Source organism: Tachypleus tridentatus, chromosome 2 (genome assembly GCF_004210375.1).
Source record: "Tachypleus tridentatus isolate NWPU-2018 chromosome 2, ASM421037v1, whole genome shotgun sequence".
NCBI classification, from domain to species: Eukaryota; Metazoa; Arthropoda; class Merostomata; order Xiphosura; family Limulidae; genus Tachypleus; species Tachypleus tridentatus.
In genome coordinates this window covers 149,116,403-149,141,473 of record NC_134826.1, presented here as the reverse complement: position 1 = coordinate 149,141,473, position 25,071 = coordinate 149,116,403, and the positions used below count along the sequence as shown (strand labels likewise).

The 25,071-nt window shown below is 33.4% G+C and overlaps 1 long non-coding RNA gene across 1 annotated transcript in view; it reads right to left on the bottom strand.

Annotated features, from left to right (window-relative positions):
- The window catches only part of LOC143245339 (uncharacterized), a 72,375-nt gene that overhangs the window by 4,522 nt on the left and 42,782 nt on the right, over positions 1 to 25,071 (bottom strand). The window lies entirely within an intron of this gene.

Below are 25,071 nucleotides of genomic sequence, written 5' to 3'. Positions count from 1 at the left end.
TTTCAGTTATTTTACTATTTTATTTTATTGTAAGAAATCGTTATTTATATGTTTTATAAATCACATATCCAGTTAGGCTAAGTACAACGTTGAAAATTGCACAGTGTTCAAACCCATAAGCATAACGTGTAACATAACATATACCGTAGGCCTAAAGCTAGCTATAATCACCCAGGTTACTGATGTTATTATTCCTAACTTGTTTAACGCAAAATTAAGTTTATAACTAAATATATATATTAAGCCAAGTAAAATAACGAAATATAACTCCAAAATGGATCATTATTTGCTTAATATTTTGCTATTTCTGTTTCGTAAAAAGCTGTCGATAACGTACACGTTTACTAATCCAGTTGTTTTTGTTGGAACACAGTCGTCCGGCATTAATACCTGTGTCCAAAAGGTTAGCAACACATTACAAATGTTATTAAACGTTACTCACTTGATGTTGAACTCACTTTCTTATTATAAGTATAATTTTACTTCACGTTACGACTTTTACAGCAGGGAAGAATATTTTTTACAACTGGTAGGAATTTTTGGCGTCTGTTGCTATCACTCAGGTGTACTCGAAAATGATAGAAACGCCCTCCCTGTTTTTCAATATATTATTCCTGGTTGTGAAAGCTATAACTCGTAAAAAATAATATTAAACATTATTGAAGTTAAACTGTTCAAACAATATTTGTAAAGCAACAGGTTAACTGTTAAAACTGCAGGATTAAGAAAAGAACACGTTAACTATATATAATATAAAAACTTCAACCTTTTTTCTAAAGCATATCTACAGATCTATCCTATTATATAAATACAAACACACTGCAGTGTTAATGTGTGTGTGTGTATATATATATACATATTAATTATTCAAACTGTCACAGTTAAAACAGATTCAATCTACAGAATACACCTAACATCTGTATACTGGAGGCCAGTCTTTATACTTGTTTATTTCAAATTTATTTTTATATTTATTAAAATGGATTATTTTAATTTTTCGGTCAAATAACCGTTATTTAGATAAGATCCTTATATCCGATAAAACGTTATTTGCTTGTTCTATTCCATGTCCGTTTCTATAATGTTCAGAAATAGCACTGTTTCTACAGACTTGTTAGTTGTCATGTACATCTTCAATACTCTACCATGTACGGGTCGTTAGGTTTCTACCGTACGTCTCGCTCAAGTTACTTATTAAAACCGTTCGTCCAGTGTCCCTGATCATGTTGTCCATATTAAGCGGCCGTGCCGTTACCTTTGTGTTTCTTTTTTATATGCTGAATTTCTTATTAATAATGTCTGGTTTGGGTACTACAGTACTATTTAATACTGATGTTGTAATTACTGTCGTCAGTTCGTCAGTAATATTATTACTTATTTATTGTATCACCCAAGTGACATGAGCTTTATTTATTTCCATGGTTTCAGGGAAAATGTATGTTTCGTTTTCGTCCAGCAAAATCGCTTATGTTTTGTACAGTCTCGTAGATAAATTCTCCCAAGCCTCCTTCTGTACTTTCTTGTTACAAATGAAGGTAACCAATAATTACGCTTGCAGGTGGATGCTATGAGTGGATATATCTCTAGTAGCTAACTTCTTAATAATACCACTAATGAGCGATATCTAATTAAAAATGTTAAATTTATATCTGGCGTGGCATACACTAGTGTGAGTTTTATGGATGGATAGACGTGCGTTTCAGCCACTCATTGTTTGGAATTAAGCGCAAAGCTACACAATTGGCTATTTGTGTTATGCTCACAACGGGTATCGAAACCAGATTTCTAGCAGTGTAAGTCTGCCGACATACCGCTGTACCACTAGAGGGGCCACTCGTAGAAATTAATAAGTGACTCTGAATTAGTGGGCCACTCTCCAAATACGTCATCTATAAATCTGTACCAGATTGATGGTCCCATATTTACTCCTGTTTTCAAATAATTAAGTATATTCATAGCTATTACAGCTAAGACTACCGCTAATTTATTATCCGTTGACATACCTTTAATTTCATTGTAAGACACCTATTTAAATAATTAAGTATATTCATAGCTATTATAGCTAAGACTACCACTAATTTATTCTCCGTTGACATACCTTTAATTTCATTGTAAGACACCTATTTAAATAATTAAGTATATTCATAGCTATTACAGCTAAGACTATCGCTAATTTATTCTCCCTTGATATTTCTTTAATTTCATTGTAAGACACCTATTTAAATCTTACGTACCTATTACTTAATAAAAATCTCAGAACTTATTGAACCAACCAACTGAGTTACTTAAAGGTTCTAAGTCACCTCTGTTTTCTCTTATCGTGGTTATAACCCAATCTGCACTTTCTTCAATCCGGGTATTTAACTAACCAACATCCATTGCAACAGAACAGGATTATGGTTAAGCAGATTCGAGACATTATTTGTCCTGTTTAAACAAACATGGTCTAAGTTAAGACAATATATCCTAACCTTATGATATACCTTCTGTTGGAGGTCCACAAGCAGATGCTATGTGTCTAAGGGGTGAATGAAAAATATCGTCTTTAGAACACCTGGTGGAATTCGAGGACTCGACTATTATTTGGTTTTAAATTATTCACTAGTTGTGGAAGTATCTAAGTATCTTCCTTTGAGTCATTTAAAGTAATTGTACTTTTGCTTGCGAGTAGTTTAGAAAAAATGGTTATTTTTCTATATAGATGTCCTAATTTAATAAACGAATATATATATATATATTGCCCATAACTAATACTTCCCGAAAACTATGAATCCCAAGCTTTATTCGAGTTAATTAACTATAATGTAACTGTTAATTTTAACTTATACAAAGCTTTCTTCTCCTAAGAACATAAATTAGGTGCAAACGTTTTAATTATGAACGTTTCCAGAAATGATTGGCATTTTTAAAGAAAGTTCTGTTATAGCGTCTTTTGATACGTTCTGTGCTTCCACTGCTGCGTGATGTTTTAGAACAATCAAATAAAAGATGAAGATATAGGTTGTTGGTTTACTTACATAAAGATAAATACCTACTGATACTGACGTAAACTGACTCAGCTGTCGAAGATGCTACAAAAAGACAGAATAACACGGTTTACAATACGGTTAGACAAAGTAGTCTTCGAAGTAATTATTTTGTTTACTTGGTTGTGTGACATCATGCCTACGTTTTACTTTAGGTTGGACCTGGAAGCCCACATTTTGCCACAAAAGTTACGCCTAGTTAGATCTGGGCTCCCACATTTTGTAAAAAAAGTTAAGCCCAGTCAGACACGGGTTCCCACATTTTGTAACAAAAGGTAAGCCTAGGAATAGAATGACAGCACTCTGCAGATATACGAAGCCATGTTAAAAAGCTAAATGTAGCAAAATATTATTGTAGTAGCGTTTGAGGAATGATGAAAAGTTCCTTCTCTGAGTGAAGTTTCACAAGCGAGATCAGCGTGAAGTTACTCAACTAACGTATCACTAATATGACTAGGCTGAGTAATTTGCATAACAGTATCCTGTAACACACAGACTTAATCATTTTTGTTTGAAATTTTAATATCTTATTATTTAACTTTTTTACCTTTTGAGAGTTCAGTATCATCCTTGTAAACTTCGTCAGTTCTTGTTAACATTGTTTCTACACTTCAGCCAACATTTTCATCTTTTTCGTAACATTTTTACTCTCCAACCAGCTATTGTCTGCTCCTTATGGGGTTTTTAACTCTCCAATCAGCTCTTATTCTGCTCCATATATTATCCTCTTCTCATCACTTACCAAGTTTCTTTATGGTTTTCTCACAGCCCATGAAACATTGATCTTATCTTTCTTACTCTCCGGTTCTGACATGACCTGTTAGTTATCATCGCGAGATCAAAACCCATTGGCGAACATGCGCATCATGGGCGCTATAATGCTACGATCAGTCCCACTATTCGTTGTTAAAGATTAGTCTAAGGTTGGACGATGTTTTAACTAGGTGCTTTCCCTTTAGTTCATCACTTCAAGATAGTTAGGCCCGACACGGCCAAGCGTGTTAAGGCGTGCGACTCGTAATCTAAGGGTCGCATCCCCGTCGCGCCAAACATGCTCGCCTTTTCAGCCGTGGGGGCGTTATAATGTGACGGTCAATCCCACTATTCGTTGGTAAAAGATTAGCCCAAGAGTTGGCTGTGGGTGGTGATGACTAGCTCCCTTCCCTCTAGTCTTACACTGCTAAATTAGGAACGGCTAGCACAGACAGCCCAAGAGTTGGCTGTGGGTAGTGATGACTAGCTGCCTTCCCTCTAGTCTTACACTGCTAAATTAGGGACGGCTAGCACAGATAGCCCAAGAGTTGGCTGTGGGTAGTGATGACTAGCTGCCTTCCCTCTAGTCTTACACTGCTAAATTAGGGACGGCTAGCACAGATAGCCCTCGAGTAGCTTTGTGCGAAATTAAAAAAAAACAACAAAAACATCAAGATAGTCTTTGAGTAGCTTTGCCTCAAAATTAAACAAATAATACCTAAGTTAATCTGCACTCAGATCTTATCGAGTACTTCTATAGTTAGCTATTGTTAAATCCCACGTGTCGTTCTATTGTTAACCCTATTCTTGTATCTGACCAGTTGACAGACTTCTGCCTCTTTTCTTCTCCCTCTCTTCTTCTTCCTCTCAAATCAAACTATTTTCCATGAGATAATATTTAATGGTGAATCAATTTTTATATTTTATTTTACCATGGATTCGATTCTTTTTATATGATGTACGGAAATAATCTCATAAAAAAGGAAATTGTGTGTGCGTGTTTTTCTTATAGCAAAGCCACATTGATATATCTGCTGAGCTCACCGAGGGGAATCGAACCCCTGATTTTAGCGTTGTAAATCTGTATATTTGCCGCTGTACTAGCGGAAGGCGAAAGGGAATTGAATTGAAGGCATATTAAGAGTAAAAGATTCCTAAATATGTTTTTCAACGATACAAGGTTTGGTTAAATTTCGCGCAAAGCTGCACGCGGGCTATTGTAACCGATATGTTAGGAATGGTTACAAGTCCTGACGATAAGAAACCGCTGAGAATCCAAGAAAGTCACGTGACTGCTACGGTTAAGCTGGTCTTAAATCAACATAACTGCGACTTTTTCCATTTTAAGAACGTTTTCACCAGAAATTCTCATGAAGGCACAACTATCTTTAAGTGGTTTTGGTTTGTTTTGAATTTCACTCGAAGCTACACGAGGGCCATCTGTGCTAGTCGTCCATAATTTAACAGTGCAAGACTGGAGGGAAGGCAACTAGTCATCACCACCGACCGCCAACTCTTGAGCTACTCTCCTACCAACGAATAGTGAGATTGACCGTTACGTTATAACGCTCCCACGGCTGAAAGGACGAGCATGTTTGGTGTGACGATACAAGGTTTTCACACCGAAAGCAAGTAAACACGATACGAAGAATTGAACTGCTAACTGATCTCTATACAGGGCAATGCAGAGAGCAAAGTAACGTACATTCTAATCTTTCGTATGGTGATTCAGTTTAAGTTTTATGTTGAAGTTGAAGGCAAAACAAGGTTACAAAGAATATACACTTTTCAGCAAATTTTTTTTCAACACTAAAACACTGTATATTTTTACGTAGTGGAAATATACTTATATTTTGTTTGTTTCTTACTGAAATTCGTGTGTATAATAGACGAGAAATGTATCAGAAGTTGTTTGCGTGTTTGAAGACGGCACAACAGAAATAAACCATCACGTTCTTTCTTTGAAAGCTGCCTCAAACTGACTGTTGTATAATTTCTGTAAAGTCTACGTACATCGTTTGGCGTAAACTTAATCTAAATAACTATGTAAATACGTGTGGATGCTACAAAGAAGTTACTCATGAGACTTTAAAAGACAAACAGATAGAATGAGCCCAACCTGGCTTCTGTCCATCAAACGTTAGACAGGCAATAGGAAAACAGCTTATCACAGTAGGATATCTCTTGTCACCTCGAGTAGGGAGATAACAGATGTGACAAATAATACCTCGGGTTCACTGGTGATTCTAGAGACACAACAACCTATTTTTACCGAAATATCTACTAAGAACTTAACACACGTTTCGCGAGTCTTACAGCTTCCAAGAAATAATGGAAATCACCACGACCGCCACTCGAGGGCGACCCTAACTCAGTTAGAAACAGCACTGTGCCCTCACAGATGATAGTAATTGTTGGTTTCACAGCAGTTGATTGTCAACTTTGCCCACAATTACAAAAGAAGGACATAAGTTATTGTCAGACATTACAGGTTATAGTGATACGACAAAAGTATTCATTTTCTGTAGGATGTGCCCAGATAATTTGTAGTCTTAACGCTATCTTAAACTACATAACGGTTTATTTTACTTCTAATAATGAAGGAATGTGTGAAGCGTTGGGTAAAATTAAATTTGTTGGAAGTGTTGTAGCGAACCATAGACAGACTCTTCAAATTATAAAGTAATAAATTTTAAATTATAAATTCAATCAGGTTAATAACAATCACGTCAGTGATAGTGACTTTAAAAAAACAACTAAGTATGTTACAAAGGAACTCTGAGGGCGTTAAACATCGAAATGTAACTCCTTCAAGAATTCTTGTTGTCGTTGTATGATTATTTACTTTTATTTATTTAAGTTTCTAAGATAAATGATACAGGAGCAACTTAAGGGATGAATTTTATGAAAACCTGAAACTTTTCAGGTTAGTATAAGAACCTAAAATTTGTTTGTTTGTGAATTTCGCGCAAAGCTACACGAGGGCTATCTGCGCTAGCAGTCCCTAATTTAGGAGTGTAAGACTAGAGGAAAGACAGTCATTACCGCTTACCGCCAACTCTTGGGCTACTCTTTAACCAACGAATAGTGGGATTGACCGTCACATTATAACGCCCCCACGGCTGAAAGGAGAGAGCATGTTTGGTGTCAAGGGGATTCGAACTCACGACCCTCAGATTATGAGTCGAGTGCCCTTACCATCTAGCCATGCCAGGCCATACCTAAAAATTCTTATAAAATTAAATACTGATAATCGTATGAAAGACAAGAACAAGCACTTCATTAAATGAAGCTTAGGATGAAGATAATTGTTTGTTTATTTATTAGTACCCTCAAAAGTATACATTGAACTATGTTTATTTAGCGAGTTATCAGCCCTCAGACTTTATGCTGAGCCACCGGAGAGGTGGGGCATCACAAAGATGAATTTTAATAAAGTACAAGAAAACAAGAAACTGACATATTTATAGAGAATCAACCCCCCCACCCCCCGAGTTCCTTGCTCAGTATGTGAGAAAAACTAAAAGACACATTTGGAAAGTTGAAATGAAAATGCTCTTTCATCGTAGTAGTAAATAGTTTTAACATAGATCGTAGTAGTAAATAGTTTTAATATAGATCGTAGTAGTAAATAGTTTTAATATGGATCGTAGTAGTAAATAGTTTTAATATGGATCGTAGTAGTAAATAGTTTAAATATAGATCATAGTAGTAAATAGTTTTAATATAGATCGTAGTAGTAACTAGTTTTAATATGCATCGTAGTAGTAAATAGTTTTAATATGGATCGTAGTAGTAAATAGTTTTAATATGGATCGTAATAGTAAATAATTTTAATATAGATCGTAGTGGTAAATAGTTTTAATATAGATCGTAGTAGTAAATAGTTTTAATATAGATCGTAGTAGTAAATAGTTTTAATATGGATCGTAGTAGTAAATAGTTTTAATATGGATCGTAGTAGTAAATAATTTTAATATAGATCGTAGTGGTAAATAGTTTTAATATAGATCGTAGTAGTAAATAGTTTTAAGATAGATCGTAGTAGTAAATAGTTTTAACATAGATCGTAGTAGTAAATAGTTTTAATATGGATCATAGTAGTAAATAGTTTTAATATGGATCGTAGTAGTAAATAGTTTTAATATGGATCGTAGTAGTAAATAATTTTAATATAGATCGTAGTGGTAAATAGTTTTAATATAGATCGTAGTAGTAAATAGTTTTAATATAGATCGTAGTAGTAAATAGTTTTAATATGGATCGTAGTAGTAAATAGTTTTAATATGGATCGTAGTAGTAAATAATTTTAATATAGATCGTAGTGGTAAATAGTTTTAATATAGATCGTAGTAGTAAATAGTTTTAATATAGATCGTAGTGGTAAATAGTTTTAATATAGATCGTAGTAGTAAATAGTTTTAATATAGATCGTAGTAGTAAATAGTTTTAATATGGATCGTAGTAGTAAATAGTTTTAATATAGATCGTAGTAGTAAATAGTTTTAATATGGATCGTAGTAGTAAATAGTTTTAATATAGATCGTAGTAGTAAATAGTTTTAATATGGATCGTAGTAGTAAATAGTTTTAATATAGATCGTAGTAGTAAATAGTTTTAATATGGATCGTAGTAGTAAATAGTTTTAATATGGATCGTAGTAGTAAATAGTTTTATTAAGGATCGTAGTAGTAAATAGTTTTAATATGGATCGTAGTAGTAAATAGTTTTAATATAGATCGTAGTAGTAAATAGTTTTAATATGGATCGTAGTAGTAAATAGTTTTAATATGGATCGTAGTAGTAAATAGTTTTATTATGGATCGTAGTAGTAAATAGTTTTAATATAGATCGTAGTAGTAAATAGTTTTAATATGGATCGTAGTAGTAAATAGTTTTAATATAGATCGTAGTAGTAAATAGTTTTAATATAGATTGTAGTAGTAAATAGTTTTAATCTCGTATATGGTTAATATTGCTTCTCTTGAGACTAAGACTAAGTCTCAGTGAGTGGGAGATACGTTCACCCAGCAGCGTTACAGATACGTTCACCCAGCAGCGTTACAGATACGTTATCCCAGCAGCGTTACAGATAGGTTCACCCAGCAGCGTTACAGATACGTTCACCCAGCAGTGTTACAGAGGGGAGTACGCTCCCTTCCAGTGACTCAACAGTAAGTCTGATAGTGCACAACACAACTCATTGTGCAGTTTTGTGCTGAACAACAAATACACAAACAAAAAGGAGGTATGGGACATGTACATGGGGGTGAAAGTGATAACAACAAATCTTATGGAAAAAAAAAAAGTGCTTACATTAAAAATGAGCAAAAATTAAGAAAACGTGAGACAGGATTCTTCACAGACAATGTGAAGAAATGAGTTATAGACCAGAAACTCTGATAAAAAAAGGAAGAAAACTGTGATAACTTAATAAGAATATAAAACAATAGAGAAAATATCCTAAGAAAAAAACACTGTATGTGAAAACAACCAGATGTGACTAGAAACTGAATAGCATATGAAAGGTTTTAGTTGTAGTACATCTGTGTCACTTCAGTCGTACTTTTAAAAGCCGTTTAAATCTTCAAAACACGTGATTTATTTGTACATTTTTCACTGTTTAAATTACAATCATCGCCGGAATATTTCTCAAACTCAGACAATCTCATTGTACGTAATTACGAATTTATTCTAAAGTTTAACAGACATCTGGTATAATATCTCTGTTCCGTTAATGTACATAGTCATATTATGAACTTATTATAAAGGCTAACAAACATCTGGTACATCTGTGGTCCTTTATTGACATATAGTACATAATCTAATTGTAAACGTATTCTGAAAGTTAACAAACATCTGGTACATTTGTGGTCCTTTATTGACATATAGTACATAATCTAATCGTAAACGTATTCTGAAAGTTAACAAACATCTGGTACATCTGTGGTCCTTTATTGACATATAGTACATAATCTAATCGTAAACGTATTCTGAAAGTTAACAAACATCTGGTATATAACATATGTAAACGAACCTCACTGGACAGTCCAAGCTTTAAGAAATTGCATGCAGATATAAATGGTTTTCAGCTCTTCAGCTAACGCGAGTTTCTGTTTAATTATTGTTGGACTCGTTTCTCAGAGTTTTAGAAAGTAGACTCACACAGGGCAATATTATTTTTAGTAGTTGACACAAATATGTGATTGCATAGCTAGATTTGGGCGTTAATATGTATGTTATAATAAAAACCTTAATTTAGACTGAACAGGTGTTAAGACGTATACTTTAATAAAAATCCTTATTTACATTGAACAGGTGTTAATATTTATGATCTAATAATAATGTTCTTTCCGTGATCTAGGTTTGAAATATTTATCGTTTATTTGTCTTTCAACCAAATTACAAAATATTTATTGCTGAAAATAACTTATTGGGTAAAATGGACACGCGATCTCGTGAAATTCCTCGTGTTTTTTGGTTGTTTTTGCTGAAAAAAAAACACTTTTTCATTGTAGTTTTTTCTATATAAAAATAAGCTATTACTGTCATCGAAAAGATAAGAGCTTCTGGAATAAGTGATGTATCTCTGTGTTATTAGTTCTTTGCATGTTTCCCAAGATTGTTTTAATATAATATCAGGTGAGGAGATTTTCCTGTGGAAAGGCTCCCCCAATTTTGTCCTCATGTGTGTTTGCTTTTCATTATATTCTGTCAATATATTCCGTATTCTGAAGTATTATACGTAAAATAAACCATCAACATAAATTAGCGTGCCTATAATAAACGTACGTACTTACAACACACTAGAATTCGCATATACGTGATCATGCCAACAAGTGACTTGTGTGGTACAAAATGGTTAATGTATGAATAGTTTTGTTTACAAAGACACTGCCCGGTCCGGCATGGTCAAGCGTGCGACTCGTAATCTGAGGGTTCGCATCCCCGTCGCGCCAAACATGCTCGCCCTTTCAGCCGTGGGGGCGTTATAATGTTACGGTCAATCCCACTATTCGTTGGTAAAAGAGTAGCCCAAGAATTGGCGGTGGGTGTGATGACTAGCAGCCTTCCCTCTAAGTCTTACACTACTAAATTAGGGACGGCTAGCGCAGATAGCCCTCGAGTAGTTTTGTGCGAGATTCAAATAACAAACAAACAACAAGCCACAGAAAAGACCGAACAAGCAACGTCTGCAGGTACAGAAAATTGTCCGTTTTTTGTTTCTTTCTTTTTCTCTTTTTGTTTATTGAATGTTTATTGTTATGGTCAGCAATTCATTCATCTGTGTACAAACTCAACTTAACGTTAACTGAACCAGTTCGCCTGATCGCACCAGTAGTGAGACGTTTTGTAAGCCTAAATTTATAGATACCAAGTACTAATTAGCCACATGTGAATGAAAATAAGTCTTTTATAAGTTTACTACGAGTATGTGATGCCGTGAAATCGAGAACCTTTGATAATAATACAGCGAATCATTGTAATTAGCAATACATTTCAAATACGAATATATGCTATTAAGAATGTGTTCGACATATATACATGAGCTAAAACATTGTGTTCCACATATAAACGTAAGCTATTAACATTATGCTCCACATATAAACGTAAGCTATTAACATTATGTTCCACATATAAACGTAAGCTATTAGCATTGTGTTCCACATATAAACGTAAGCTATTAGCATTGTGTTCCACATATAAACGTAAGCTATTAGCATTGTGTTCCACATATAAATGTAAGCTATTAACATTATGTTCCACATATAAACGTAAGCTATTAACATTGTGTTCCACATATAAACGTAAGCTATTAACATTATGTTCCACATATAAACGTAAGCTATTAACATTATGTTCCACATATAAACGTAAGCTATTAACATTGTGTTCCACATATAAACGTAAGCTATTAACATTATGTTCCACATATAAACGTAAGCTATTAACATTGTGTTCCACATATAAACGTAAGCTATTAACATTATGTTCCACATATAAACGTAAGCCAGATTTTTTAACTGTTTTGTTTATCTATTTTAATTATTTGTTTGAAGAAACTTTCCTTGTTAATTTATTGGAAGTTGAGTAGTTAGTACCTGTCTGGTTTCATATTACAGTAGTTAGTACCTGTCTGGTTTCATATTACAGTAGTTAGTACCTGTCTGATTTCATATTACAACAGTTAGTACCTGTCTGGTTTCATATTACGATAGTTAGCACCTGTCTGGTTTCATATTACAGTAGTTAGTACCTGTCTGGTTTCATATTACAGTAGTTAGTACCTGTCTGGTTTCATATTACAATAGTTAGTACCTGTCTGGTTTCATATTACAGTAGTTAGTACCTGTCTGGTTTCATATTACAGTAGTTAGTACCTGTCTGGTTTCATATTACAGTAGTTAGTACCTGTCTGGTTTCATATTACAATAGTTAGTACCTGTCTGGTTTCATATTACAAGCTGATAAAAACTTAAAGTATGGGGGAAGGGAGTGGGTCTCAGGTCCTCCATCCCACTATGGCACCTACTAATAGATATTATATTTTTGTACAGTGGTTCATGTAACAGCCGTACAGTGGTTCGTGTAACAGCCGTTTGGGTGTACCTTTACAATCTGACATGTGTATCACAAATTAAACCATTGTCGCTGTTAAGTAGCATACGAAAATCCGTAATCAGACAGAGCAGTTTAGTTTTTAAAATCTAACTTTGTAGTTATTTAAACTGGCAAAAGAATGATTTATTAGAATTCTATATATCTCACGTCTGTTCGTTTTAAAAAATCCGAAACAAGTAGCCTTCTCGAAATTGTAAAAATGTACATAATGGGTTAGTGCAGCGTCATCTAATAGCTATCCCGCAAACAGTGTGCTCTCTTTCTGCTTGGTAATGGCAGAGTGGAGTTTCAATATGACTATACTTATCCTATCCTTTGGCCTCGCTCGCGCGTTACAATTATAGCCTTCCGTTAACAACTGCTTACCAAAGGCTGGAACCCTCTTTAAGAGCCCTGTTATTTTTCAAGTTCAGCATATTAGCAGAATGAGAGGTTTTTCTACCAAAATGGCTACTCTCTAAAGCTGCATCCACACGAAGACATGAAATAATCTCTATGACTGATTGCCAGCACTATCGACCCTCCCCTTTAGAAAAAATAAACCAGCAAAAGTTCCTGTCGACTGCAAACGGCTGAAACTTCTCAATGTTGAACAGAACTTGAAAATAACAAAAGAACTTCTGTATTTGTCTTCATTAATTGATAAAACGAACAACTAGTGTATTACAGACACTCACTTTTTGGCAGGAGATATACCACCTTCTTGACCATCTTTCCAATTGATTAAGATGTTCAAATGTAATGTACATGATTTACAAGTTTTCTTAGTTTAGTAGTTTTAACTGCTGATATAAATAACTTTTACACATAGAGCGAAACTAATAGTCAGCCTGACCATCACTGAAGATAATTAAATGTTCTTTTATTTCCGTTTCCGCTTATGAAGATCATGATGTATTATTTAATAAGTTGGCTGTTATTTTATGCTATCAACGATGAGTTAATAAATGCAATAATACAGACAATAATAACCGGGTGTCTTTTACCTTTCATATTATTACGTTATTACACTTATTTTGATTGAACTATTGTTTTTAGATATATATAAGTATTTTGAACATAGTTAATCATATATTCATGCACGTGTGTAAAACATTCAGTAAGGGAGAAGAGAGTGCCCACCCATGGCCTATATCGTTATGACATCTCTGCTCTGACACAGTCCTTAAAATTTGGTGTCAACTATTACATCTTTAAATCACGATCCGACTACTAAAATTGGGACTCAAAACTAACTCTGAAAATCCTCGAAATAAATACTAAAATTTGTAATTGCAGTTCTGTTTTCTCAGCTTGATAAATTTTAATACTAAACATCTGGGGTTCGATTTCTGCGTTCAGCATGGCACTGATAGTCCATTGCGCAATTGCTATTGAACAACAAACTAAGTTCTCAGCTCTAATATACTGTTAGCTCACCTTATATTATCCACAGACAGTGTACACATCCTGATTTAGTCATCGTTAGCTCACCTTATATTATCTATAGACAGTGTACACATCCTGATTTAGTCATCGTTAGCTCACCTTATATTATCCACAGACAGTGTACACAACCTGATTTAGTCATTTTAGTCTGCGATCGGAGGTCGTGGGTACACTATTAAAGTAACAGTCAAACTTCATTATTCGATTAGACAAGGGTAGATAGCCCAAGAGTTAACAGTGAGAGTGACTAGAAGTCTTCCCTCTTGCCTTCCCACTTCAAATTTATTGTGGAATTGCGAAATTATAGAACAAAAAACAAACTTACCGTCTTTTAAAACTTTATGAGAATATGAATGGCACAGACCATTAATCCATCAACAACCTGGACAGTTAGGAAGAACTGTGTTTTCTGGTGTTAACTTATTAAAGTCACTTAAAAACTTGCAGAAGTAAACAGATTTCTGGTGCTTTAAGATGCACCAGGAATTTTCAAAATACATTTACACAATGCGTGTTGACGTATTAAAAGGTTTCTTTTACGATTTTTACCACTTATACATCCGCGATGGATGGATGGAAAGATTTCCTGGAACATTACCTTAAAAATATAATGTTCCGTTTAATTTAAATTTTCATATGGATTTATATCTATATTTATATATATAAATAGTGAAGAAACCGTGTTGTCCCCCATCTCAGTGGCATTTTCTACAGACTTACAACGCTAGAAACCGGAATTAGATACCTGTTGTGGACAGAGCACAGATGGCTCATTGTGTAACTACGGACATTAATATAACTAGACAGAAATCACTTGAAAGTAAAATTAAACTAACTATTGATGTTTATAGTATGAAATACATCTAAATATTGATGTTTATAGTATGAAATACATCTGAATATTGATGTTTATAGTATGAAATACATTTAAATATTCATGTTTATAGTATGAAATACGTCTAAATATTGATGTTCATAGTATGAAACAATCTAAATATTGATGTTTATAGTATGAAATACATCTGAATATTGATGTTTATAGTATGAAATACATCTAAATATTGATGTTCATAGTATGAAATACATCTGAATATTGATGTTTATAGTATGAAATACATCTAACTATTGATGTTTATAGTATGAAATACATCTGAATATTGATGTTCATAGTATGAAATACATCTGAATATTGATGTTTATAGTATGAAATACATCTAAATATTGATGTTTATAGTATGAAATACATCTGAATATTGATGTTTATAGTATGAAATACATCTAACTATTGATGTTTATAGTATGAAATACATCTGAATATTGATGTTCATAGTATGAAATACATCTGAATATTGATGTTTATAGTATGAAATACATCTAACTATTGATGTTTATAGTATGAAATACATCTAACTATTGATGTTCATAGTATGAAATACATCTGAATATTGATGTTTATAGCATGAAATACATCTAAATATTGATGTTCATAGTATGAAATACATCTGAATATTGATGTTTATACTATGAAATACATCTGAATATTGATGTTTATGAAATACATCTAAATTTCACCTATTTCCTTTCTTGGAGCCCCCTAGTGGCTCAGCGGTATGTTTGGGGACTTTCAACGCTAGAAACCGAGTTTCAATACTCGTGGTGGGCAGAGCACAGATAGCCCATTATGTAGCTTTGTGCTTAATTCAAAAACAACAACAACAACAACCTCTCTTAACGAAATGTATGCTTATTGTTATAAGGCTTCAAAACTAACAATATTCTATAAAAGTTAATTTCTCTATGGGAAACCAAAGTAATAAGTGATTTTAATAGTAATTAATAATTTAAGTAATAATTGATTCGTTTCAATATTGACAGCTGATAAATATATATTAGGATTAAGATATATTTAACTCAAATGATCGACTTGTTTCCATTCTGTCTGGAAATGGCGCTCACACTTGTGATAATGGTTGTATTTTCGTTTCTTTAGTTGTTTACGTTAGATCCGGCATGGCCAGGTGGGTTAAAGCGTTCGACTCGTACTCTAAAGGTTGCGGGTTCGAATGCCCTTCGCACCAAACATGCTCGGCCTTTCAGTTGTGGGTGCGTTATAATGTGATGGTAATCCCACTATTCGTTGGTAAAAGAGTAGCTCAATAGGTGGCGGTGGGTGGTGATAAGTAGCTGCCTTCCCTCTAGTCTTGCACTACTAAATTACAGACGGCTAGGGCAGGTAGCTCTCGTGTAGCTTTGCGAGAAATTCAATGAAACAAACAAAAAATTGTTTGCGTTTCATATGTTGTTGCAGATATTGTAATAAACAAAGCCGTGGACTCACAAGTAACATGTTACATTAATAGTTTATAGAAATAAGAAACCCGATTAGTTCTATATATGTCTTTCTTTTTGTAAATCTAGGGCTGACACTTTATGTAAAATTTACATATATTGTAAATGAAATGTACAAGAAACCACGTAATAAATGTGTCATGAATTATTTACATATGTCTAAAACAATGTATTCTTGGAACCTGTTCATATATATGTATGTGTTGCAAGCCCTAACTAAGTATTCAAACTATCATTATTAAATATGATTTAGTGTAATTTGTTTTGATATTTTACCGGAAGGTAGGTAATAAAACTGTCACGTGGTAATAGACAACCGCATTGAATTACGGAAATGTTCTGGCTTTTGAAGAAATTCGCAAACAATTTCTGTAATTTACTTTGTTTCCATATTTTATAGGCCGTGCATGGCGAGGTAGTTGAGGCACTCGACTCGTAATCCGTCACACCAAACATGTTCGGCTTTTAGCCGTGGTGGGCGTTATAATGATACGGTCAATCCCACTATTTGTTGATAAAAGAGTGGCCCAAGAGTTGGCAGTAACTAGTTGTGATTAGTTGCCTTCCCTCTAGACTTACACTGCTAAATTAGGGACGGCTAATGCAGATAGCTCTCGTGTAGCTTTGCGCCAAATTCAAACCAAATCAAATGAATATTTATACAAAATCTCCGCCAGGGCGCACATACGTTGTTGAATGTCATTAACCTTAACTTATGTGTGCACTAAAATATTTAGAACCGTCTTTACGTGTAACATAAAATCCATAAAACCTGTTAGAATGGAGCTGAGTAATAGAGAAGGCTACGTTTTGTTTTTCCAAACGGATAAGGTTTGTTTGTTTGTAGTTAAGCGCAAAGCTGCACAATGGACTATCTGTGTTCTGCCTAACACAGGTATCGAAACTCGATTTCCGGTGTTGTAAATCTGCAGACATATTGCTGTGCCACTGAGGGTGGGGGCCACGGGTAAGAAGTGTCGTATTCTCATTTACTGCATATTTCTTTAATACGCCGTATTTCAGTTGTGTAAAGAAGTTCTGAGGTAAATAGAAACTTTTCAAAATATTTTTGAAAACAACTACTGAAATCTTATAGTTTTGATAGCCACAAAGAGGCTGACATTTAAATATACGACCTGTATAACCTTAAACCTCCCTATGGTGTATGTCACGTCACGCTTTATTTCTCGTAATAAGAGGTGTTACAAAAGCTAGAATGCATTCTTCGAGATAAAATAGTTTGATTACTGTGTGACCATTGCGATTTTAGTGACGGGAGTGAAAGTGAGTCGTGAAACCTTACAAGTGTTGTGAGTGTTGGTATAATAACCTTAAAGTGAAGACGTAGTGTGGGATCATCTAGCCTAGAGTCAAGTGCATAAAATTTATCATGAAAGTAAATATATCGAATCAATTCTAAATTTAGATTTTTTTTCAAAATTAAGCTATAAATTAAGAAATCAACTGTTTTTCTTTTTCCAGTTTTGTTGTCAATAGATTTCATTTTACACTTTTCAATACACAAACAAACGACAGTATCAAATTGTAGTTCTATTGCTAAGCAACAAGACATAAAAGCCATTGTTGGAACGCAGTATTACCAAAACACACTGGCTTTTATACATGTATTAGAAGTTGTTCATTTAACTGATTTTAACCAATAACCAATCTACGAACAAGTCACGAATTCATTTCATGAATGATCTTAATTTTGATTGGCTCACGAAGTAATTTACCGACGTTTGATTGGTTCACGATGTAATTTACCAACGTTTGATTGGCTCGACTACACTTTTCTTCTTTTTTGTTAGTCAAACTTGATAACGTAAACTTTACTTCTTTCAGTTAGCTATGAAATGTGAGGTAACATGTATTTCATACTATAAACATCAATATTTAGATTATTTCATACTATAAACATCAATATTTAGATGTATTTCATACTATAAACATCAATATTTAGTTTAATTTTACTTTCAAGTGATTACTATCTAGTTATATATATATATATATATATATTTGTTCTCAAAATACTCTATAGATGGAGCTTATATGTTTAAGCTACGATGATTGTATTTCTATTAATTAATTTAATATTCAGATCCATTATCTTTGCAAGAAAGAAAAAATCGTTGATGTTATATTTTTCTTGGAGGGCGTGAAGGATGGGGGTTAGACAATGTAATGTCCCGATCATAGCTCCCCTGCAGTCAGGAGTTAAAAGTTTCTTACAGGGGATAGGTGACTTTAGGTGAATCTAGCTAATCCTCTGCACAATATCTGAACTTCTAACTGACGTTTGTTTACATTTTATTGTGTCTCTTTCTTACGACTTTAATCCAAACTAGTTTGGGGTCGGGCTGCTGGTTGGCCCACTCGACAACCATATACGACGAGCTTGTTCGGTGACAGATATTCGTACCTCGTCCCTCACATTGTGAGCCTAGAGTCCTAACCGTAAGGCCATGTCAGGCCGCTACAAACCCTATATTTAACTATACACTAAACAAAGCACTAGAAATGACTTTTAAAAATTTTCCCAAGAATGCTACGCGTGGTTTCATACAGACGTTATTGTATAAACTGCAAACCTTAGGCACGACTCAAAATAGACTTTATTGTACACACTAAAAAGCACTAGACATGGCTTAGCATAAAGTTTATTGTAAACATACAAACACTAGACATGGCTTTGCATAGACTTTATTGTACACACTAAAAAGCACATGGCTTAGCATAGAGTTTATTGTAAACATACAAACACTAGACGTGGCTTAGCATAGAGTTTATTGTACACACTAAAAAGCACTAGACGTGGCTTAGCATAGACTTTATTGTACGCACTAAAAAGCACTAGACATGGCTTAGCATAAAGTTTATTGTAAACATACAAACACTAGACATGGCTTAGCATAGACTTTATTGTACACACTAAAAAGCACTAGACGTGGCTTAGCATAGACTTTATTGTACGCACTAAAAAGCACTAGACATGGCTTAGCATAGACGTTATTGTAAACATGATTTAATAATGTCCGTAAGCCAAAACTGACAACTCATTTACTTTCACACGTAGTTTCTTACAGAATTTACTTTAACAATTATTTACTCTTTATTTTTCTATAACCTAAAGAGATAAATTTTATAGTAACAAACAAATTTAAATAAAACATTCAACAGGCTTGTTGCAAAATAGGCTTCAAAGACCTTTGTACTGTAGCAGTTTGAAGGCGTGTCTTTAACGCTAGGGCTCTCAAGTCCGTGAACTCAACTTGAATATCCTGAGCCAAAAGGCAGTAAAAATTCTATTTTTCCAGAACTCGGGAAAACTTCCATTTTCACTCCACTTGACGGTTCTCGCTTTCCAACCACAGTGTTTATAATTTCGTTACTATTGGATGCTGTCGTCCTTGTATTAATCGTATTTTCGCTCACCACACACACCCAAGTTAGACGTAACCTAATCAGTCATGGAATAAGTAAAACTACAAGTACCGTACAGTTCGATATTTTCCTTTATCCGTTAGAAATTACTCATCAGTACGTTACCAACTGTATCGCATACGTTAACTACTGTCACGTTTTGGTTATATTTATATTTTTACAGCTTACAATTTATGACTCTCGTATTTTTACGTACGTGCTCCGAGTACGTTTTATTGGTTACATCAAAATAACGTCAAAAATATAATTCATCATAGAAACAGAATTTATATACGAAATAACAAAAGCCACTAAAGTTCATTACTGACGAAATGTAAAATTCTTAAGCTGATAATAACAGTATGTAATAGGTATATTGGGATCACAGTTGTAATGGCTGACTTCGCTTTAAGACTCGTAACGTTGCATTCAATTGTGTTTATAACTTATCGAAATTTAAGCGCAAACGCGAAGCACATACTTATTTATAGAGTAGGATATATATATATTTCTGTGTACGAATGTGCACTGTTATATAGTCTTCACATATTCTAATGGAATTATATATATATATATATACTGTACACATTACGAGCGTACTTAACCTTGTTATTAAGATAATGAAAGGCTCAACAATGTGTTATTTCACGTGCAAATAATGCACGCGGTGCACGAACAATGTCTCACCCAAATATATCTTTTGTATGGTCTACCTTTTTATTTATTGTTTATTACACTTTGAAAGTTTGTTTGTTTCAAAATGAGAATATAATTACGTCATAAAAATTACTCGAAAAGAGTGTTTGTTTTAAAGTGAGAATCTAATTAGATAATTTGGTAACTATAGCTTTATGATTTTTCAAGATGAGAAATTACACATTGGTGCAAAAATTCGCTACTTTGTTGCATAAAACTGGCGTCTCCTTAGAAAGAAATGGTTCTATTTCAATAAAACATGGTCAAACACGTTTTTCACTCGAATGCACCAGACCAAACATTTTCTAACATTTTTCTAAAAACATAAAATACATACTTATAGTAAGAAAAACAATTTTGTCTGAACACAAAACATAAAAATAAGACGATTCAGTTCACGTAAAGAAAAACTAATAGCGATAGTGTTAAAAATCTCTTGAATATTTATAAAAATTAGAGAAATTGTGGTGGTCGACTTCGTTTGGTTACCATATTCAAGTCTTATTGTTATAAAGTTGTTCACAAAATATAACACCTTATGCTTCATTAAAGTAACGCCAATTGTTTGCAACAATGTACTAGGGTTTTCGCAAAAATCTGTGTTTATGAATTGGATTGCAATATCAAAATTTAGTTTGTTTTAAAGCGAGAGTCAGTCAGTGATCATGTAGGTGAGACATTGTTCTGGATCTAATGCATGCATTACTTAGGAACAAGGATCATTGTGTCTTCCCTGTTTAAAAGATGGATTTATTAGCTTTACTATCACACGTTTATTATTTATGTTTGTTTGCTTTTGAATTTCGCGCACGAGGGCTATTTGCGCTAGCCGACCCTAATTTAGCAGTGTAAAACTAGAGGAAAGGCAGCTAGTCATCACCACCCACCGCCAACTCGTGGGCTACTCTTTTAGCAACGAATAGTGGGATTGACAGTCACTTTATAACGCCCTCACGGCTGAAAGGGTGAATATGTTTGGTGTCACAAAATCCACGATCTGGAAACATACCAAACATGGAAATATTTGTAGAACGGAGAGCCCAATGATAGAGCTATATAGAAAGAAGTTATAATGCCCACTAAGGATGTTCTCAGCCTCTCTTTCAGGTAATTGTGTTGGTAAATACAAGGAAGATTAATGGCGTATTTCCTATGTCTCGCCACTGATACTTAAAATAGATAATTTTAACGTGCAACCCCTTAAAAAAATGAAAAATAAAATACAACAGAAAGTTGAAAGATTCTTATCAACAAGTGTCTTACGTAGGTTAAATAAACGCATTTATTGTATGCCTTCTGTTTTATTATGTAATGTACAGAGCTTTATATGTTGTGTTTTAAAATTCGATGTATGTTAAATTAAAACGACGTTTGAATTTTAATGAACTATTAGTGTATTTTATTAGTGCAACAAGCGTGTTAGTGTGACACGATTTCTAATCGCATGATGAGAGACAGACTGGTTATAAACCAATCAAACTGACTATTTGAAGAAAGCTTTGAGACAAAGGCCAGTAAAGTGACTAGAGAAATGTAACAACGGTTATATCAGTTTTATTTTTGCTACAGTTGTATTGACGGATTATTGGCGGTTATTAGATTATTCGATATACCAGAGTTGTTGAAACATATTATCGGTTCTTTATTTATTCTATATAATGCAAAAGTTAGAACAGTACATTGTAGGATGTTATGAACATACTCTAAACAATATAGAGCTGATACAGCAAGCTATAAGCTGCTGCGAAATTGTTCTATACAGTGGATTGGTGCACCAAATTACAGGCCATTACGAATTTATTCTACACACGTGTTGAAAGCGTACATTTTTAGTTGTTATAATTAGTATCTTTGACTACACATCTACCGTGATGCAGCTGACCAAAACACAAAGTATGTCTAGAATATAAATATATTTAGTATGCACGTGAATTTCATAGCATCTTTAACTACACACACTCACGCGCACAAAGAACGACAAAAAGGTGAATACCAGCAATAGAACATAAGATATAAGAACTACTTAGTACAACCTAATGAAAACATACATTATAAATGGGAGTTAGAACCAAACGGGCAGGTGGTTCTTTTATCTGTAAGCTGGATTATATTTCTCTATGGTGATATAAAACCCAAGACTCGTACAGTAAATAATTTTAGGACTGATGAAAAAAATATGGGTACTTTTTTATCACTAAGCATCGAATGTATACAATAACAAATATATCTTTTTAACTTTTGTACGCGGTAGGCTCGTCGTACAAAATACATTGTAAAACAATGATAAACAGTACAAACAATAACATGTAATTCATGTAAAGCTGGCAACGTGGTCCCAACATGGACGCTGCTCTTGTAAAGTTCATTTTTTAAAATTATTTTTCCTAGAGTTTGGTTTGGTTTAAATTTCACGCAAACCTGTACGTGGGCTATCTGCACTGGATCCACTCTCATACAATAAACGCATTAGTACTATAGTATAACTCTCATTTAATAAAAACAATAGTACTATAGTATCGCTCTCATTTAATAAACACATTAGTACTATAGTACCACTCTCATACAATAAACATTAGTATTATAGTATCACTCTCATACAATAAACACATTAGTACTATAGTATCACTTTCATACAATAAACGCATTAGTACTATAGTACCACTCTAATACAATAAACACATTATTACTATAGTATCACTCTCATACAATAAACGCATTAGTACTATAGTACCACTCTCATACAATAAACGCATTAGTACCATAGTACCACTCTCATACAATAAACACATTAGTACTATAGTACCACTCTCATACAATAAACACATTAGTACTATAGTACCACTCTCATACAATAAACACATTAGTACTATAGTACCACTCTCATACAATAAACACATTAGTACTATAGTATCACTCTCATACAATAAACGCATTAGTACTATAGTACCACTCTCATACAATAAACACATTAGTACTATAGTATCACTCTCATACAATAAAAACATTAGTACTATAGTACCACTCTCATACAATAAACACATAAGTACTATAGTATCACTCTCATACAATAAACACATTAGTACTATAGTATCACTCTCATACAATAAAAACATTAGTACTATAGTATCGCTCTCATCTAATAAACACATTAGTACTATAGTACCACTCTCATACAATAAACACATTAGTACTATAGTATCACTCTCATACAATAAACACATTAGTACTACAGTACCACTCTCATACAATAAACACATTAGTACTATAGTACCACTCTCATACAATAAACACATTAGTACCATAGTACCACTCTCATATAATAAACACATTAGTACTATAATACCACTCTCATACAATAAAAACATTAGTACTATAGTATCGCTCTCATCTAATAAAGACATTATTACTATAGTACCACTCTCATACAATAAACGCATTAGTACTATAGTATCACTCTCACACAATAAACGCATTAGTACTATAGTACCTCTCTCATACAATAAACACATTAGTACTATAGTATCACTTTCATACAATAAACGCATTAGTACTATAGTACTACTCTCATACAATAAACACCTTAGTGCTATAGTACCACTCTCATACAATAAACACATTAGTACTATAGTACCACTCTCATACAATAAACACATTAGTACTATAGTACCACTCTCATACAATAAACACATTAGTACTATAGTACCACTCTCATACAATAAACACATTAGTACTATAGTACCACTCTCATATAATAAACACATTAGTACTATAATACCACTCTCATACAATAAAAACATTAGTACTATAGTAACGCTCTCATCTACTAAAGACATTATTACTATAGTACCACTCTCATACAATAAAAGCATTAGTACTATAGTACCACTCTCACACAATAAACGCATTAGTACTATAGTACCTCTCTCATACAATAAACACATTAGTACTATAGTATCACTCTCATACAATAAAAACATTAGTACTATAGTATCGCTCTCATACAATAAACGCATTAGTACTATAGTATCACTCTCATACAATAAAAATATTAGTACTATAGTATCGCTCTCATTTAATAAACACATTATTACTGTAGTACTACTCTCATATAATAAACACATTAGTACTATAGTACCACTCTCATACAATAAACACATTAGTACTATAGTATCACTCTCATACAATAAACACATTAGTACTATAGTACCACTCTCATACAATAAACGCATTAGTACTATAGTACCACTCTCATACAATAAACGCATTAGTACTATAGTACCACTCTCATACAATAAACACCTTAGTGCTATAGTACCACGCTCATACAATAAACACATTAGTACTATAGTACCACTCTCATATAATAAACACATTAGTACTATAATACCACTCTCATACAATAAAAACATTAGTACTATAGTAACGCTCTCATCTAATAAAGACATTATTACTATAGTACCACTCTCATACAATAAACGCATTAGTACTATAGTACCACTCTCACACAATAAACGCATTAGTACTATAGTACCTCTCTCATACAATAAACACATTAGTACTATAGTATCACTCTCATACAATAAAAACATTAGTACTATAGTATCGCTCTCATACAATAAACGCATTAGTACTATAGTATCACTCTCATACAATAAAAATATTAGTACTATAGTATCGCTCTCATTCAATAAACACATTAGTACTATAGTACTACTCTCATATAATAAACACATTAGTACTATAGTACCACTCTCATACAATAAACACCTTAGTG